This window comes from Poecilia reticulata, chromosome 15 (assembly GCF_904066995.2).
Source record: "Poecilia reticulata chromosome 15, P_reticulata-male-v2, whole genome shotgun sequence".
Classification (NCBI taxonomy): domain Eukaryota; kingdom Metazoa; phylum Chordata; class Actinopteri; order Cyprinodontiformes; family Poeciliidae; genus Poecilia; species Poecilia reticulata.
This window is the reverse complement of record NC_088844.1, coordinates 7963735-7970787: the sequence shown is the minus strand read 5'-3', so window position 1 is coordinate 7970787 and position 7053 is coordinate 7963735. Positions and strand designations below refer to the sequence as shown.

The window sequence follows — 7053 nt, the reverse complement described above, 5'->3', positions numbered from 1 at the left end:
ATCATCAAACAGAAGGAGGATAAAAACACGATATAAGACATTATGAATGGGTACATAACTGGTTTGCTTTCAACCAATGCTTGAGTTTGTTATTTTTTAAATGTGGAGTTTTCACTGATATATTCTGGTAGTCTGTTCCTTGCTCTTGGTGTGCGCCCAACAAAAGATGTTGCTACAGAAGCTGAAACTCATTCTCTGGTACGCTCCCTACCCATCAACGCTGACTCAAGGTCTCACAGAGTACCGTTTAAAATATCCCGCCGTAAAATCGGACACCCTCCGAAGCCATTACATCATCAGTTGTCACCAATTCCTTGTGCTTAAACAGATGCGGGGTTAATAAACGCATAAATGTCACGTAAAACCGTTATGCATTCAGCAATAAATGTTGGTGGAACGGCCGAGCTTCGGTGCTGGTGAAGCTGCTGCTGCTCCGTTTCTTCTCTTCTAGCGTGTGTCGCTGTGTCCAAAAACCTTCGTCTGTGTTAAATGTGATGAAATGAATCATCAAGGGATGTCACGTCCACGAACTGTGTGTCGTTTATATTGCACCCCGATTTGCACAGAAGTGTTTTCCCTACCATTTTATTAGCGGGCGCCCCAATCGCCCTTAAAGGTTGTTATTTTTTATTTTCTAAATGGAGTCAGATCACAACAAGTCGTACTTCTATCCAAGAAACATAAATATGATTAAATGAATGAGTGAAATAAACAAAGAAAAATGTGTATCTTTAAACATAAATGCAAGAAGAGAAGAAGAAAAAAATAAATATGGCTTTTAAGCATGTTTGCGATAAGTTCTGATGGCGTCTGACTTTGGTTGAACTAAACACTTGCTAAACACTCGCTTGTGCGAGTGTTTAGTTTTACCCTTAGATTTTCAAGGGTAAAAATCTAATGTTATCTTAAGTGAATTAACAGGTGGGGTTTTAGTCTTGATTTGAAGGCACTCACTATTTTGACTGTTTTACAGGTCATTCAAAATGGATGCGCTTACCTGTCTCCTGAATTATCATCTTCACTACCAGTAAGAACATCCCAGACACCTCTCTCTGCCAAGAACCAGTTCAGTGTGCACTTGCAGCCATTAGTAACCTGCAACCTTCGGTGCAAAATCAGTCATTGATTTACTCCCTGGCACCCCTCTTCCTCCTGGGTTAAGGTTATTTACAGGGTGGCCCATGAAAATGTAGCCCGCCTCCCTGCCAGAGTGGCATGCCGAGTGAATCCTTCCCCGTAGCACCTTGTCAACCCAACCCTTCAATCGATTTTATTGGGGGACGATGTTTGCGTCACATTTCCCCGTCCCCCGGGTTCTGTTAGTCTGGGAAAACAGCGACAAAGGAGGCATCATATTGCCGGATTGCGATTCATCAGGAACCTCTTCACGATCAGAAAGTCGGCATCTGGTGTGCTGTGTCTGGAACTTGGATTGTGGGTCCCATATTTTTTGAGACAACAGTGAACACGAAAGTGTACATGAGAATTTTTGAGGACTTTTATGGAAGGTTGACGCTGGAAGAACGTGGGTACGCCTTCTTCCAACAAGACGGCGCGACTTGTGACACTTCACACGTGTCACTGGCACGAATTTGGGAGGCATTTACAGAAGACAGGATTGTCACCAAAAGATTGTGGCCACCAAGATCACCGGACTTAACTTGTGACTTATCTGTGGGTCATTTTGAAGGGAAAAGTGTATGCTAATAACCCGAGAACTTTACAGCAGTTGAAAGACAATATTCGTAATGCAATTCAGAGGACTGGTGCCCCAGAGTTGCGTCGCGTATATGACAATATGCTATGGTGCGCCCAAAACTGCATTGACGCACAAGGGGATCATTTCCAGCACTTTCTGTAAAGAGTGAGTAAAGATTTTGGCATTTCAAGTTCTTTCTTTCTTCACGGAAGGCCGCCAGTAATGCTATAGTAACGCGGGCTACTTTTTTGTGGGTCACCCTGTACAATCTTTCTCACCCAGAGAGGGAAGCTATGGAGAAATACAGTATATCGACGAGGCCCTAAATGCTGGCATATTCCGGTTCTCTTCATCACCGGTGGGTGCAGAATAAAACTTTTGACCCTGTATTGATTACAGACAAAGATCAAAATCAAATATTCTCTTCCCTTGATTTCAGAAGCTTTTCAACCCATCCAGAAAGCATCATTCTTCTCTTCAGTGGACCTGCGTGATGTCCACCACCTAGTCCAAGAAGGTAATTTATGGAAAACGGCTTTTAAAACACACATGGGTCATTTGGCCTCTTGTGATGCCATATGGACTCTGTAGCTTTAGTAACTGTTCTCATCCAAAGGTTCCCTGAAGATGACAAACACCACCGTGTTCGTGATTGGGATCTAGCCATAAAACATTCCCCACAAGAATAGAGACACTGTCTAGAAGGAACATATATTTCTGTAATAGTCTGGACGGACCACAACAACCTTTTCTCAGAATGCTGAAAGACTCAATCCCTTGTTATTCTCCAGGTTCAATCTCAACATCACTTAACAAATTCCAGAAGCATAAAACTACATGCACTCTCTTGACAGTTCTCTCCAGATGAATCTGAGGAGAACTGATTCTCTGGAGAGTATCAGTTCTCTCTAGAGCATCTTGTACTATGAGAAATTGCACTTGGGGACTTGGAACAACGTATTCAAAGCACCACAGAGGAGGAATCAGACCCTGGAGGAGGTCTCCCTATCTGTCTCTTTGTCCCGTCAAATGTCCAATACCAGGTTTTCCAGTGGACTCACTCTTCTGGGTTCTCCTGTCTCCCTGGAGTTAGTCACACTAGTGGCTTCCTCCGTTGTCATTTCTGGTGGCCATCTCTTAATAAGGATACCACCAGCTTTGTCCCTTTGCTCAAGGAAATATCTTTTCCCACCCTCCTGAGGAGTTACTTCAACATCTTTCCATTACCAATCAGACTCAGTCCCACATCTCACTAGATTTTGTCACTGGTCTACTTGTTTCTAAAAACAAGACTCTTGTTCTTACCTTAATTGACATGTTTTCTAAGGCTTGCCATCTCATTGCCCTCAATAAACTCGCCTCAGCCTCAGAAACACCCAGAACCCTTTATTTGCATGCCTTCAGGCTTCACAGCATCCTTAAAGAGATCTTCTCTCACTGAGGACTGGTCCTCGACTGGTCTTTCAGGGAGAATACCTATCTGTGGCTCCCACATAGTGCTCACTCGTCTGTCCACCCTCCAATGCTCAATCTCACCCAGTAAAGAGACAAGCGGAACAAACCCGATCGACAATCAGCCAACATTTTTTAACAAACTTTTTAAAAACAGGCATGTGGACTTAAAAGTGTTGTTTTCAAAGGGCCCTTTTAGTTTTACAAATGAGATTTGTTGAAAAGCATATTCTGTTTTATTGAAGATCACTGTCAGATGAAAAGCATTTACATTTGTTGGATTACTGATTTCAATAGGTTGAACAGTGAGTGTGTTGGTTTGGAGATAAAGCCACTTACAGTGATAAAGATATTTTGTTTTTGCCTCTGTAAGTCTTAACATGAAGTCTTAGAAACCAGCAATTCCACTTCCTCTCCTCTCCTTACCAAACACCCATTTATCACCCACCATCTCTAGCTCTCCCTTAACTCCTTTTCCACCCCCACACCTTCTTTTCCCTCCTGGTCCTCCCTTACTTACTTGCCGCCCACCTCCAGTAATGGAATATACGTCTCCGCTCATCCACTCACCCGTTCTGTCCTGACCGAAAATGGTGATGCAGCCAAGGTTGAACTCCAGGACATAGTGGGAACGTCATCAAACTAAGAGGAAACTCTGCATATTGGGTTTCTGTGTTTTTAGCTCCAGATGTAATAGAGCGCATGGGTGCACACACTGAGGCCTTTTATTGTCCTGCGCATTTATTGCAGAGCAGGGTTGATGTACAAATATGGAACAGCTCTGTTGAGAAAGTCATTAAAGAAAAGTGAGAGGATGTGATGGGGTTCCAGAAGATCATCAATATGTTCTTACTTGAGGAGGTTTATGGGTTATGAGCTCAAATTTATCCTGATTTTGGCTAAATTTAACTTAAGAATACGTTAAAAAAAATTATCTTAACTATTTGTAGTCAACAGTTCCCATGATTCAAGCATAAAATGGTTTTACTTTCAAGACACTTTAAAGACTCGGTCCACAGATGTTTCAAGGTATGCTGCAAATTACAAAATAAGGAGTATGTGGACAGTTTTCTAGTTCAAAAAGAAGTTTAAAATGTCCTCTTGCTTATTTTCCTATGTCTGAAGAACACCCCGAGGCAGAGCCGAAAAGAAGCTAACGTTGAAAGAAGAACATTGAAAAACGACCAGAAAGACAAGAGAAATATTTTTCCAGGACACGTCTCGAAGATTATAGGAAAGCCTGGCTTCTTGGAAGCGAAATATGAAGAAATATTATTGGTGTCATCTTGCTTCAGTTTAGTTTACGTACAGTATACATCTGAATGTGCATAACAGTTCAGGGCCTTAATCTGTTATGAAATGCTTTTTTTTTTTTTTTCTTTTGCGGGTTGATCATTTCAACTTAACTGCTGTCCCCTCAAGAAAAGGGGGCGGCAGTGACCCCAAAATAAAACCATTCTAGTGGACTTTGCTGACATCGAGTAAACAATAGAGTTCCATGTAAGGTCAGATAATGTTTTCACTTTTCCATGTCCTGTGACTGATTGCCACGCTGACTGTCTGTACTTGTCTGGGACAGAAGGATCTTGTTGGCTTCGCTCCGCCTTTGGCTTCAGCTCCTGTTCGTGTCAAACTCGGAACAAGATGGAGGGGCAGATTTGTCGGGCGGCTGTAAAATGCTATTACAGCGGAGTGAGGACAGGGCTGAAAGCATAGCATAGCTGTAGCTCATCGACTAACATCTTAACTCCCCCTTTTTCATCCCTGTAAATCAGTCTAGTCAGGGGCTTAAGTGCCTGACACAGCCAAGGGACACACCATTTAGACATTGTTGAAGAGGCGGAGAGGTGAAGGGTGGCGGTGGGGCAGGAGGAGCCGAGAAGACAGAGTTGTTCCATTGCACATAATACCAGCACTAAGCTAAGGACTCTGAGGTACTGTGAAATATGAACTCTTTTTAATTTACGGATGGAACGGCACTGTTTTGCTTGAACATCATCAACAACGTGGCTGGAGTCCATAACTGAGAGTGAGCCTGCCGCACAGCTGATTTAATATATATAAGTGAGAGCGGGCTGCCATTTATCTTAATATTGGAAACGAACTGTGGAAAACTGAAAATTTTTAATATAAAGGCAGGACATATTTTGGTCGTGGCCCGTTTCTTTTATTTTATACCTATTTTTGACGAGTAATTCCTTTGCAGGGGTTAATTTACAGACTTCTTAGTGCTACACTGACCCAGTTGTTGATAAAACATTCCTTTTTATAGTTATTAAAGAGAGATGACATTTACTTTACACCAATTGGAAGTTATAAAACTTAATGAACAAAATGATGTGGGGTTCCTCAAGGCAGTATTCTCTGTCCACTTTTATTTAGCATATAATTTGAGCCATCTGGCTCCAGTTATTGAATAGTACAACTCTTGGCATATGCGTGCTGATATCCCTGTTATTCTTGTCCACACGTCACCGTCACCGAGTTCAAAAGACACACATTACTGGTTTTACTCCCAAAAATGTGCCACAACTAAACTAAATAAGGCCAAAAAGATGAAGCGCACAAGAGACTTAACTGTCACTATGAACATAGACAATTTAACATCCTTATAATGTGGACTGCATCATAAACACTTTGCTAGAATAAAGGGTTCCCTGTCAAAACAGGACATGGAAAAATTGGGACATGCTTTTTCCTTTCAACTGATGTCTGAAAAAATAATAATTTAACTCCAGAGCTTATCCTAAATTTCACTGCCAAAGTCCTGACCAGTGGCAGGAAAATGGATCATATCACACTAGTAGTTAAATCTCTGCACTGGCTCTCTAGTTTTACGTTGCTGTCCATAAAGAAATGGGGAGATTTTAAAACTATAGGACACTAAATGGTCTTGGGCTTAAATACATGTCAGAGTTACTTGTCAGGTAAGAACCATGTGGATCCATCGGGTCATCAGCACTGAGAACTTTATTACTCACTACAAGCTTACTCATACATGTCAGTGATCAGTCCATTTTTATCATGTCTTGTTTTAAATGTAAACTTTGATATTTTTGTTTATATGTGACGCTTACATTTCACTCCAACTCTTGTAATGTTTTTCTGCTCTGTGTAATTTGCCTTGCCTCCTCTCCTTCACTACATCAATTGATAAAATAATTTTTTTACTGACACAGAGATATGAGTTTCAGGATGATTTGGTGGCTTTAGAAAACATTTTACTAAAGAAACTACTTTAACCAGATTCCAACATGGATTCTGAAGCATTCTCAATCAGACAGACTTCTGACTGAAGCGTTTCAGTCGATCAACGAACTGCGACGGACACCAGCACAGATGCCGACACTCAAACAAGCAGCGGCAAGGATGTTGGGGGATCTTGTTGTATTCCATCATGCTGTTTTTCATCTGATTTATTTTCATGACTTTGCCGCTCATTAATGCAGTTTTGTGCTGCGGTTGCCTTAATTACTGTGACACACCAATCCAGTAGTAATAAATCAGTCTCTTATACACATTAAGCATTTATCAAAGTTCACAAGCAGGACCTAATTTTGCGACTTCGCTCGTGACGACGAACCACGCCTTTTGTACTGTGATTAAAAACATTGGAAACATGTTACATTTGTTTCATTTTTAAAGCTTTTGTTGGCTCTAGGGGTCTTTATTTGACAGTGAATTAACAGGAAAGTGGGTAATGAGATAAGGGGAAGACATGCAGCAAAGGCCAGGAATCGAACCTGCTGCGTCCACGTTGAGGACTAAGACCTCCATATGTGGGTTGTGCTTTACTCCTGCACCCATGTTACATTAGTTTGATAGATTTTCAGTGTTATATACACTGCTCAAAAAAATAAAGGGAACACTTAAACAACACAATATAACTCCAAGTAAATCAA

General features: G+C 41.4%; 1 long non-coding RNA gene across 2 annotated transcripts; it reads left to right on the top strand.

Annotated features, from left to right (window-relative positions):
- The first annotated feature begins 353 nt into the window (after window positions 1-353).
- Window positions 354-5836, top strand: LOC103476475 (uncharacterized). Of its 2 annotated transcripts, XR_535476.3 has the most exons (4): window positions 354-1864; window positions 1982-2057; window positions 2139-2216; window positions 2316-5836. It is a non-coding gene; the product is annotated as an uncharacterized LOC103476475 (long non-coding RNA). The 2 variants fall into 2 exon arrangements; XR_014091258.1 differs by having other exon boundaries at window positions 354-2057.
- Window positions 5837-7053: the final 1217 nt, after the last annotated feature.